Consider the following 13,536-nt stretch of genomic DNA (forward strand, 5'->3'; position numbering starts at 1 on the left):
CCTACCTCATGGCATAGATGAAAATCAAATAAGATAGCATACATAAAACACTCCGCAAAATGTAAAGTTCTATAGAAATCTTAGTTACTATTATACATTATATTGTATTGTATTATGTTGCATTATATCATATCATATCACATCTTATTATATCGGCTTACATCTACCACAGAAATTTCCTGATACTCTCAATTGTTACTGAACTCCCCACCTCACCAAAATTGCTTTGTATTTACTTAATGTCTATTTTGTATTGACCTATTTTTAGGCATGTTATTCATCCACCACCACCACCACCACCCCTTTCCAAATCGAGAATGTAAAACCCTGGAAAGCGAAGGATATTTCTTTTCTACCTTTGGATCCAGGAAGATCCAGTTTCAAGTCCACTTTCAGATACTTATCAGTTCTGGGATGTTTACTTTCTTTTATCCTGGAGTAACACCTTCCTCACAGGGGTTATTGTGATGATCACAAGGATCAAGTCTGTAAATTAGTTAGAATCGGTACTACAGAAATTTCCGTTATTATAGAGTCAAAAATGCCAAGTACAGGCTCACACAACGTTATGAAAATTTGCAAAGGAAGACATTGTATTTGGCTATATGGGGCAGAGATGGTCTCATGGACAAGATCATATCAAAAAGGAAGAAAGTGAAGTTGCACAGGTCACTATGGCTAGTAAATGGTAAAGTTGGAATTTTAAGCCAAGTCTCCTGGACCTCTACCCAGTATGCAGCTAAGGGTCTCATGGGAATCAGAAAGACTTGGAATTCAAATTCTGCTTCAGACATGAACTAGCTGTATGACCCAGGGCAAATCATTTAATCTCTCTCAGACTCAATTTACTCATCTGTAAAAGGGAGACAATAATAATAGCACCTATCCCACAGGGTGGTTAAAATCAAATAAGATAACATTGGTTAAACACTTTGCAAAATGTAAAGCCTATATAAATGCTAGCTACCATTATTGCTACCACCCTATGTTATTATTAAAGAATAAAAATATTCTACTATGCACTGCAGGGAAGAACCTTTGCCAAATTTATGAAATTGGGGGTGATTTATAGTGCTACTGTGTATGATAATCACTGGTTTGGTTCAACTTCAGATAATACCCTACATATATCTTACATTTTGCTTAATTAAAATTGTTATTACTGTGCTAAAATGTTGACTACAGTTGGGCCCCTACCAGGAAAAAAAGATGTGAAATTTAAACAAATTATCATTTATTGACAGGCACCAATGATTTTAATGAAATCAGGGAAACTGGGTTCAAAGAAACAAATGAGCATAGTTGACGATATTAGTGCAAGTAGAACCTTAATTACTTTGCTAGATGGTTACCATTCAGTCCTTAGCCCTGACCCCCAACCCCATCCTACTACCACACATATGTAAATGGCTACCGACCAAATACAAGCTAATGTTTTTCATTAAGGGAAAAACAATTGGAAAATTCATTAATTGTGGTATTATCTAGTTTAATCTCAAAGTTAATTATCGCTTGTTAAATTATAGGTTTCTGTTTTAATTAGTGTTGTAACCGACCCCCCTCCAAAACCATATTTGCTAAAGCTCACTTCCTGTTGTGAAATTTAAAAATATTTGTATCAGTCCAAAAGACACACTGACTAATGGCTATAAAGCAGGTAGAAGAAACAGAATAGAGAACATTCCATAGAAAAACAATTTAGGAACTGAATTGTTCTTCCTTTTTTTGGTCTTTGATCTTTAGCCCATTATATATCACATACTCTCATCCTCTTACAAATGATATGTAAATTGTGTCATTTCTAATGCCTCTCCATAATCCAAGACTATAAAACCTGACAGACCAATCACATCCCTTAGAGGGTAGGTTAGCCTGTCTCCGCATTCATTTAGCTAATGATAGCCAGTGTGAGTGAAAGTGAAAAAGTGTAGATTATCTGAGGAACTCAACTGGTTGCATAAAAGACTCCGTAGAGTGATTTAAGCTTTCAAAGCACATTTATAGATATTCTTTTAACTCACGACAACTTTGATAAATAGGCTGGGCGCTTTATTTAATGAAGAAAATCTAAGAGAGAGTCAATGATAGGCCCATTCAATTTACCAATCATTTTTAGAGGCCTACTATTTGAAGACCACTGTATTTGGTGTTAGGAGGGAAATAAAGTTTAGGTAAGAGTTGGGCCTAGTGGATTGTTATGGTCTAATACAAGAAGAGGCCACCTATACAGATTACTATAATACAACATAATACAATACAATACAAATAATCATAATAAAATACAGTATATAAGTTAAGAGGCACAAAGTATTCCAAGAATTGGGTAAGACCATTACCAAATCAAAGGATCAGGGAGGACTTCATGAAGGAGGTAGCATTTGAACTGCTCTTTAAGGATGGGTAGGATTTCAACAGGAAGAGAATATTTGAGGAAAAGCTAACAGTGAATGATGGCAAAAAGGTCAGAAAATTAAGGGGCCATGGAAAAGATATCTAATACACTAATTTGGCTAGAGAATAGAATTGGTGGAAGGGAAGAAGATGATAGATAAGTTTAAAAAGGTAGGTAGGTTGGTACTAGGAATGCATTTAAAGTCAGGCAAAGAAGCCTGGACTTTACTTGGTAGGGAATGTGATCATAAAATTTGGCGGAATGGAAGAGAACTTAGTAGTCATTTATTATGCTACACATCCCTCTTTTGTAGATAAGGAAACTGAGGCAAACAGGGTTAAGTGACTTGCCCAGGGTCAATCAGCTAGTAAGTGTCTGAGGCTGGATTTGAACTCAGGAAGATGAGCCTTCTTGACTCCAGGTCCAGCACTCTGTCCACTGTACCACTGAGCTGCCCCACTTTGCAGATAGGTGTCTTTACATTGGTTGTCCCCTGAGGAGAACAGGTTAAGAGATTTGCCTGGGGTCACACAGTTAGTGTCTGAGACCAGATTCGAACTCATGAAGATGAGTTTCATTGATTCTAAGCCCAGTGCTCTATCTACTGTACCACCTAGCTTCCCTCAATAGAGAAATACTCGAGTTTATTGAATAGGGAAGAGAGATGGTCAGAACTGTGCTTAAGGAAAATTATTTTGACAGCTGTGTGAAAGATAGATTCGAGCGAGGAGAGACGAGTCAGGGAGACCAACCAGAAGGTTACTACAACAGTTCAGTGATGAGAGCCTGCACGAACTAAAGCAGTGGCTGTGGGAGCAGTGAGGAAGGAAGGAGGGGACAGGTGCAGGAGATGTTGGGGAAGCAGAAACAGCAAGATTTGACAGATAAGATTAGGTATGTCAGGTGAGGGGAAGCAATAAGGTAAATATGACAGCCAGGCTGTGGACATAGGAGGCTGGAAGGATGGTGGTGGTGGCCTCAGTCGAAATAGGAAAGTCTGAAAGATGGGTGTCCTTAGGGGGGAAGCCAATGAGTTCTGTTTGGGCCATAACGAGATCCCTATAGGACAATCCATCTGAAAGGTCAAATAGGCAATTGGTGAGGTAGCAATGGAGCTCAGGTGGAGACAGCAACAAGACTAGAGTAGAAGGTGAATTCTGGTACGTACACTTTCTTTTCCCCAAAAACTCCGCCACACAACAAAAGACAAATTGGCAATAGTTATAGAGAGAAGAAACATTGATTGGTCAACTTTGTTCGGGACAGGGCTAAGAAGCCCAGTCGTGTGGCTCAACGCAAAGGAACTTGTGGGAGAGCAAGAGACTGGAGATGGATGACAGAGAGATGGTGACTGCGAAAGCAAGGCTATGGAGGAGACTGGGGTGAATGGTATCAAGGGCAGAGGAAAAGGGATCAGCTTCAGCAATGTCTGTCTCTGAAACAGAAGGAAATGAGGAGGTGATAAGAAGTGATTAGGATGAAAAGTTTTGGGGAGTATAGAAAGTCCCATCAGATGGCTTCTATCTTCCCAGTGAACTAGAATTCTAGACAATTGGTGGTAACTGTGAAAGAAGAACCATAGTCAGAGATCAGCAAAGAAGAAAGGTTAGGAACAATCACCATGGGGGACAAGATAAGCAATCAATAAATGCAGAATAATAACAAGCCTGCCAAGTAGCAGTCAGGTGCTAGCTGAGGTTTTGTGGTCTAGTTGTGTACTGGGTAAAATCAGCATGATTTTGTGACTTCCTTCATCAATGTGCAGCAACTCAGGAACAAAGAAATAGGATATTTAGAGGTAGCTTGAATTCAGGATCAGCAAATAGGGGCCTAAAAGTTTAAAAATAAAGGAATCTAGGAGTTGGTGAGTGAATTCACTTAATCTCTCTAGGCCTCAGTTTCCTCACTTGTAAAATCAAAAGGTTCATTCTAGCTCTAAATCCATGGTTCTATGATTCTATAAAGTAGTTGAACATAGAATCAAGACTAGACTTGGTGACAAGTTAAATCAGAGTAAGAAAATAAAATGGGTTAGCTGGATGGGGACATAAACTTCAGGATCTGATAAGAGCAAAGAAAGGGAGAGGTAGAAGGATAGAAAAGTGTGTTCAGAAGGAATGTTCAAGTTCACTATCTTGGATAAAGGAGGTATAGCTCCATGAGATGCTGAGATCTAAGGTTTAATCATGCTGGGACAAAGCTGAGGATGGAGGTGAAGTCTACAGGAGCTGAGAAACTGTGCAGTGAACATTTAAGAAGGGTCATCCTTGAAGGCCTCAAGGATGATGGCAGAGGCATGGAGACTCAAACTGTGAGCCAGAGGCAGTTAGGAGCTGCCAGGACAGCAGCAAGGGAAGAGAGATGTTGTGATGAGATTCTAGTACTTTGATGGAAGAAAGGTTAACAAGGGAGGATAGTAGCAAGGAAAAATAAGGAATGTACCGATACCTCTTCCTGTATGATTCTGAGCAGGAAAAGAGGTAGCCTCTTTTGAAGAGCAATTTCAAGTAACATGATCAATGGAAAAAGTCTCATTTCAATGAAAATGGGGACACGAAAGAAATTTTTGAAAAAACATTTGAGGATATAGAGTAGGTAAGAATGGAGTAGGGTAAGGTTATGAAGAGCTTAGTAAAATTAGCTAGAGAAGAGAGTGAACAGGCCTAGAGCAGGTCTGTAGAGGAGTAAGGCAATTCAATAGAGATAAAACAAAACAAAACAAAACAAAACAAAACCAGAAGTTTTAGGAGGGAAATGTTATTTGTGTGTGGGGACATAATGCTAGATAACAGGGATCAGATAAACTGGAGGATGGAAGTTAGATGACAGTGGTGTGGTAGCAATAACAGGTGTGTGTGTGTGTGGGGGGGAGGTTTCACTAGACAGAAATGTGTCAATACAGGAATTTGCAAAATTAGCAAGATCCTAAGTTCCATGAAATGGAGAAGGCCGCAGTCCATTTCAGGCCTTCTGTTTACTGGTTTGGGGTTCTTTCTATCCTAAAATATTTCCTCCATAGGCAAAGGGTTGGCATAAAATGACAGACTTTAACCCATAAAAACATGAAACTGTTCCAGGGTAGGAGACAACAAACTCATCTGTGCCACTGTCAGCCTTGAAATTAACTATAAGAGGTTCACTTCTTGGCTAGAGCCATTTCAATATTTTCTTCTCTCATTTGGCCCATTTGATATCTGTGGAACAAAACCTATATTATAATATTTACAACATGTGAAATGTGAATGAGATTCACCACTTACCCTGAACTTTTAAAGTGGCTCACAGCCATAAAAAGGTCGGGGATCACTGTTGTGTGGCACGCATAGTACGGTTGGACAGCAACACACAGCTAGATTCTGCAAACGAAAAGAAAAGAAGTGAGATCAATAAGGTTGTTGGTCCAGTGATGGACGTCTTACAGGCAAGATACATTAACTTATGTAGTTTAATGTTTCTTAATCATATATCATTAGTTCTAGAATAGATTTACCTTCTATTTAAACTTTGTAAAGTTTACCTTCTACTGTAAACTTTGTAATGTGAAAGAAGACCTTGATGATAAAGAATTTATCTTGGAAGTATGGTAGCATAAAATGGAATGAAAGTTCCCACAATCAAAATAGGTACATCTACCTATTGCCTTGGAAAAATATATTTGCCCAAACTGAATTTTTCTTATTAAATATTTTCACAAGTAGAATGAAGACAGAAATGTTTTATTTTGCTAATTCAGCATAAGTATGAACTCACATAATTCTTCTTTTTAAAATGTTTTTTTCAAAAAAACCATTTATTTTTCTCTCTCTCTCTCCTTTATCCCCCACTTCCATTTAAATGCAAAAGGGAAAAAAATCAGATTCTTGTAAAAGAACTATGTTTATAACCAAAGAAAACAAATTCCCACAATGGCCATGTCCAAAAATGTCTGTCTGTCTCCATTTTGAATTGATCACCTCTGTATTGGGAAATGGGTAGCATGCTCTCTTGTCAATCCTCTGGAATTCTAGTTGATTGATCACAGTTTTTCAGTCTTTCAAAGTTGCCCGGTTAGTTTCCCCCAAACAATTAGATCTGAGAATGCCTAGTAGCAGGAATATTCAAAACAAACAGACACCCCTCACTCCTACCAGCATTTTCTCCCACTAGTTAGATTCTTAATTCGTATGTGCTCCAGTGAGTAACTATTACCCAAGTGTCCCAAACATGATGAAAAGGCAAGAGAACATCATGGTGGTTTCCCTTTGAGTTACTGGCAAGCATACACGTGCGTATGTGCTGAGGTGCTGCGGCTAACCTAGTTCAGTTATGTTATTAGTAGAGTATTTACTAAATCCATTTCCAAGTAAGTTAAAGTTGCTGACAGGTCAACTAGTTCTCAAGTACTTTCATAAAGTTTTTGTGAATCAGCTTCTATCGCACACTTTTCTGCATGCTAGGCTGTTCTACACTGATTCTGCAGTTGATAACAGAACTTAGCCGTCAAGTTATAGAAGACTCTCTAGCATGTGGGAGAATGTAACGACATAATGAATAGAAAGCATTGAGTGTAGGTTTCTTATTGTATATGTGGTTGGGGGATGGCAGTGGTGGTAATTCTGGTCTTCTCTTTCAACAGGAAAAGCAGAAGCAAGCCTATGAATGTGAATGTGAATGTGAATTTTCAAACCTAATCAGACAAAAAAGTTGAAACCAAAAGGAGATGCGTGTGAAGAGTTGAGTTTTATGATTTGAGTAGCCACTTAATATCCAGAAACCAAGTACTGAGGTGGCTTCCCTGGCTACTACTCAGAATCCCTAATCTTGGCAACAGGTAGGACTACATTTTACCATCCCTTACTGACAAGACATGGGTTTGGCCAAATGATTTCTTTGGACGTTTTCTAGCTATGGGTTTTGTCTGTGTGTAAACAATTTGCACGTTTTGCTATGGTTTAAGAATCGTTATACTTTAATAGGATTTAACATTCATAAGAGTGAGTCTTATTCCTCTTTTACAAAGAGGCTTATAGCCTGGTAAGGGTATAGTAACAATAAAATAAAATAAAATAAATGCTTTTTCTAGATAAGTCCCATTGGCAAAGGCTGTAATCTTTCCAACTTAATTGGTGAACTCATTAATGAACAACTGCTACTACACAAGAAGGACTATTGTCAAGGACTTATCAGAGCATTGAGATAACAAAGTTAATTATATTGTTTTCAATGGATTTACATTTGCTTCCTTTTTGGTCCTACATTTTCTAAATACTTGTTCTGACATTTTATGCACTTCTCCTCTAAAACAAAAAAAAAAATCAATTGTACACTGCTAAGCAAAGACACAATAATCACAGAGATGAAATAAGTACGATGTAATGGGAAAACTTTCTTCTTCTTTATTATCTACTTGTAAAATGTTATAAGCCTGTACACTAGTTAATTTATGAGCCATGTTAATAATTTGCTCACACTTGATCAGAGGTTTAAGCAAACATGGTTTCCAAGGATGTAGGAAGATAATTTGTAGGTCCAACTTCCCTCCTAAGGGGACATTAACTAATTTGACACAGTAACATGACATTGATTGTAGACACACTAATGACCACACTCCAAGATGCTTCTGTCAACCTGTCGTTTCAGTAAAAAGCAAGTTTTCTTTTATCGCCTTTGAGTATATGGGGGATCTACTAATTATTCCAACATAGACATTAATGAGAATCCTAGTGTTTATCTTCAAAATACTAACCATCATTTGTCTGATACGGTAAATGATTAAAATGTGTTTCCTGAATAGCAAATTTGCATCTTTAACATAACAAAGTACCACTCTAAAAAAAGTAAGGAATTGTACATCGAAAAAAATCAACTTGACCAAATCACAACCACCCATAACCATCAAATACTGTCAATAAATATATGTCTGGTGTCTGTAGAATGAAGGATACTAAGACTCAGGTAGGATAAGATTTTAGAATAGCTTGAAAGACCTAAATTATTTGACTTGCTATCTATTCAATTCAGCAACTTAGTTACAGAACTAAAAGACATTCAAGAACCATCTAAGAATCTTTGGAATGACCAGACTCATTGAAATGGTCATTGAACTTTTCTACCTTACATTTTGGTTGGATCTTGGAAGAGGAAAAATTGCCTCATGGTAATGTTCCTATATAAGAGGCTAATAAAAACTGCTTTGTTTCCCATAATCTGTGGTAAAATAAAACTGAGAATTTTTTAAAAAAATAAAACATGAGATACTTCATATTCTCTCCTAGATCTTGTTTCTAGTCTACTAAACCCTATAACCAAGTTCTCTCTACTTTAAATTAAATCTCTATTTTGGTAAGATCAATTTTACCCTTTTAATGGTGATTATAATCCTAAAATACTCATAAAGTCATAATTTCAAATCAATAACTTCAAAAAGGTGAGCTCTATTAGAAGTGCTAAGGAATAGAAAAGAATACTGTGGTAGTACAGAGTGATGTGAGCCCTTTAAATTATGTAAGAATGAAGACATTTGAACAAATGAGCCTCCTGCCATTAGGGATAAAGATTTCCACTATTTACCATCCAGTCACATCTGATCTACTAAAACATCAGAATAAAACCTAGTTCCTTTTCTCTTTTTGTCCATACTCTCTTGCTTGACAATCAGCTTTCAGGGGTTCAATTATCACCTCTATGTAGACAATTCCCCAATCTATATACAAACCCTGCCTTCATCTCTCTCCTGAAGTAACACAATACCAGCTGCCTACTGGACATCTCCACTTGGATTTTTCCAAACAGAATTCATTTTCTCCTCCCAACTACTTCCCCCTACCTTTCCTACAGACACCCACCCCTCATTAACTTCCTTTTTTCAGCAACTTTACATGATAGTAAGACCACTGGGTTTGGAGTCGAAGGATCTGGGTTCAAGACTGTCATTGACAAAGGATCTATGTTTAAAACTGCCACTGACTATGCATGAGACTCCAGGCAAGTCACATAACTCCTCTAGGCCTCAGTTTCTTCATGTATGAAATGAAAGGCTGCCCTACAGTCACAATGCCTCCAGTCATTCGTGTTCACAGTCTCAGGAGATGTTCTTGGCCTATTACTTGACCACATCCCCCATATCCATTCAGTTGATTCTATCTCTGTGGTGTCACTCAGATCAGTACTCTTCCTTCTGCTCATACAGCCACCCCCCTAGTTCAGGATCTCATCACCTCGCACCTGGACTCTATCAGTAATGTCCTCATTATCCTCCCTGCATCCCGTATTCCCCTTTCCCAATTCATCCTCCACATAACTGCAAAGTGATATTCCTAGAGTGCAAGTATGAACATATCACTCCCTTACTCAAGAAGCTTCTATGGCTCCCTTATGATTCTATGATAAAATGTGAATGTGTGAGATTCAAAGTCCTTCACAATTTGAATCCGATCTACCTTTTTCTACACTGATTTTATTTTACTCTCATACACCCTATATTCTACCCAAAGAACTAACTTGTTATTCCTTACACAGAACATCTCACCTTCTACTGTATGCCTTTGTACAAGTTGTCCCCAGTACAGAATATATCATCTATATCATCTTCACCTGTTGGAACCCCTAGATTCCTTTTAGGCTCACTTCAAGTGCTACCTTCTAGCCTTTCTTTACAAGTACATACATACATGCATACATGCATACATACATACATACATATGTATAAATATATATACACACACACGTATATATATAAATTATCGAACTAAAGTCTTTTTCCTTTTGTGATCTCCCCCACATGATTGTTAGTACTCTTCCCTCTCCCCAAAATTATTTTGTATATATCTTATTTTTACCTGTGTACATGTTCCTATTCCCCACCCCACCCCACCCCTACACCTCAACGTAAGATCCTTGGAGGCTAACACAGTTTCTTTTTTGTCTTTGTATGCCTAGCATTTACCACGGGCACACAGTAACCTCTTAATAAATACTATATGAATAAAATAAATATAAACTTCTGGCAGAATCATTTCAGGAACACAAATTTCATTATATATACAATTAGTTTAGCATGTATTTCTACATTTATTCATTCTGAGATATATCTTTAATTTTAGAATGCCAAAATGTCTAAATGACATGCAACATGTGGTAAAGCAGATTCATATGCCAAAACAATTTTTATTTACTTAACCAAGTTTCTTTAGAAATTATTTCTTTAGAAATTGTTATAAATTTAGAAATTGTTATAAATCATCATTATGTCTCCAAATGCTGAAATATTCATTTAGTCTGGGAGTAAAGTTATCAGGCCCTCTTTCTAATGATTCCTCCTAGGCAAAGAGGCCATGTCCCTTCCAACAGCAGTTCATAAATTTAAAAAAAGGAATCTTTCCAGTGTCTTTCCAACTCAAAAGCAATTGTTTTACCCACCTGTGGAACAGTATGCAGAAAACTAAATAGAAAAAAATAATAGCAGGAGAGTGAATTTTCCAAAGACCCTTTACATCTGAATTTCATCAAAAATTATGAGAATGAGATTAATCATAATGAAGAAGAGGATAGCTAGCTCACACTGATGTATCCTGCTTTATGGCTTACAAAACTCTTTTTAAGGACACTTTTAAAATTCAGCTCATAACATTTAAATATAAACAATTTAATCTAGTTACTTCTCTCATGAAGGGCAAGGAGCCTATGAAAATATCAGAGAGGCAGTGAATATCATTGAAATACCATAGCTGTTTTGAACAAATAAGCTTACTACCATTTTAACAAGAAGAACATATTCGAAGGGTTTCTTTTTAATATATAATATTTTATTTTCCCCCAATTACATGTTAAGAGAAAGCTTTCTTAAGTAGAAATAAGAAGGTACCCGCTATTAAAGCTATGGAGGGAACAGGTATTTTGTGCTCCTGAAATTGTGGTGGCTACCAAAAGAAATTCTGAAAAGCTTTATAGCTGAACTTGGGGCTAAAAATATCCCTTTGCTGGGAGGTTGAGGGAAATCATGTGCCTTTTCTTTTAAAATTCATAATTCAATGGCAGTGGATTCTTTAATTCTATTCCAATAGCCTTTAAAACTGTTGCCTAAAAGAGGTTCATTAGAGCAGACACTGGGGCAGGTTCCTGTTTATAAGTTTTCTTGAGTATACCAGAAAAACTCAATTAAGGACTTCTGCCCACAATAATATTCATTTTAATGAAAGACAGTCTAGTATAAAAATTCTACCTGTCTTCATGATCCTATGCTGCTGCTTCTTTTTTTTTTTTGCCAGTTCTAGGATATGGCTTTTTTTTAAATTCACTTTGTTTCTGTGGCGTTTCGTTGGAATTTCAACTTTTTCTTTGGTAGTAGGATGGATGAGACAAACGTCCTTAACCACCACCAACAACCTCCTCCACCTGTCACACTAAAATACAGGGTTTTCAAATATACTGTTTCCTAAATCTTCTATCAGCTGTAGTACAATAACCAATGAGCCCATAAGATGCTTAAGACGTAAGTGAATGAAGCTGGCAAAATTTTTTGCATTTTTATAATACTTTTAAGAGGACTTTTACCATACCTTAAAAGTCCATTTAATTTAATTGAATAAGTATTTTTTAATGAGATTCTCCACATAAATTGAGTTTAAATAGTTCACATCTTCGAAGAAATAACACAATTTTGTGTAGGAATCTGATCACTTTTGGATTATAATCTTGGTGGAGTTTTTAGTGGATTAAAGAAATGCCTATTCAAAATAATACTTTATCACTTCATCTTCTCTCTTTTAATCATCAATGTCTCATTGTCTCTATCCTTCAATTAACATAAAAATAACAGAGGCATTCACTCTTTGAAAAAATCTAATAGGCTCATGCTGCCTGGCATCTTATAAACAAAACACACTGTCCCACAGGATGTAAGGTAAATATTTGGCTATTCACTTGGTGTCCAAGGGGAGGGGAGAGCTCTCACCTACTGAGCCTAGGTGTAAGGGCATGGAAGTTTCCTCACTCACTCCCCCTGCAGGCAACTAAGACCATTTACCTCAAATGATTCATCTATATAGAGCAAGACCATATAGCAATCAAGTGATCAACAAACATTAAATGCTTGCTATATGTAAGCACTATGCTTGATGCTCAGGATACAAAGAAGAAAATGAGACAGCTCCTGGCCTCAAGGAGCTTATATTCTATTGCAAAGACAACACATTCCCAGATAAATAAATATAGGACAAACATAAAAATGCCAAGTGATTGGGAGTGGGTGGAGGGGATCAGTAAAGATCCTTGAGGAAGGAAACAGTTAGTGAAGAGGGTGAGCATTCCAGGAATGGGAGACACCCTGTGAAAAGTTACAGAGATGAGAGATGGAATGTTTTATATAGGGAAGAGCCTATTTAATAGGTCAATTTGGTTGGAAGGTGGATCCATGTGGGTGGATGGGTTAGCAGGTTGGCTTTAAGATAAAACTGATTTAGAAATATAGGATCCAGATTATGATGGGCTTTAAATACCAAACAGAGGACTTTTTATTTGATCCTAGGGGAAAGTGGGAGTCACTAGGGATTCTTGAGAAAGAGAGTAACATGGACAGATCTATCCTTCAGAAATTTTTTGATTTGGCAGCTTTGTGACAGAAAGTAAAGAAACCAGAACCCAATTCAGACTTGGTAAAATGCTACCTCCAGTATTTGAAAATCTAATCACAGTGGGTCTTTTTGATTCCTTGAAGGGCTTTCCAAACATGTATGCTCAACTTTCTGGCCTCTCAAGTTCCCATCCCCACCAGCCCCCAAAGTCTAGGATTAGCAGAGATGGTGTCCAGAGTATTGTGACTAGTGTCTCCCTAAGTATCCATAAAGAGTAGAAGAAAGCAGAGAGTGAGAGAGAATAGACAGGCTAGGGGAAAACAATTAAAAGCTGGGGTAAAGGAAATCTGGTTTTCAAAAATGAATGCTACACCTCAAGATTCCTTCCCCTGCGGTCAGGAGCAAAGATTTTGTCATTCCCTCTTCCCAGATGTTAACATTCAGCCCTATCCTCTCAGGCACTGTGACAGTGAGTGATTGAGGGATTTTAAGAAGGCTCAGAAAACATTTTCCAGTCAAGCAGTCCCACGGCTCCCTGAACTCTTCATTCTTTCAGCCTCTATGACCATGAATACATCAGCCATCTATTCTTCA

At 37.3% G+C, this 13,536-nt stretch overlaps 1 protein-coding gene across 5 annotated transcripts in view; it reads right to left on the reverse strand.

The window, feature by feature from the left end:
* The window catches only part of FOXP1 (forkhead box P1), a 684,561-nt gene that overhangs the window by 418,739 nt on the left and 252,286 nt on the right, over positions 1–13,536 (reverse strand). For all 5 annotated transcript variants that reach the window (XM_027864125.1, XM_027864120.1, XM_027864124.1 and 2 more), the window contains exon 3: positions 5,653–5,748. The gene's annotated coding sequence lies outside the window, so the exon portion shown is untranslated. The remainder of the gene's footprint in view (positions 1–5,652; positions 5,749–13,536) is intronic.

The sequence above is a fragment of the Vombatus ursinus genome, unplaced genomic scaffold (assembly GCF_900497805.2).
Source record: "Vombatus ursinus unplaced genomic scaffold, bare-nosed wombat genome assembly UNPS02014773.1, whole genome shotgun sequence".
Taxonomy (NCBI): domain Eukaryota; kingdom Metazoa; phylum Chordata; class Mammalia; order Diprotodontia; family Vombatidae; genus Vombatus; species Vombatus ursinus.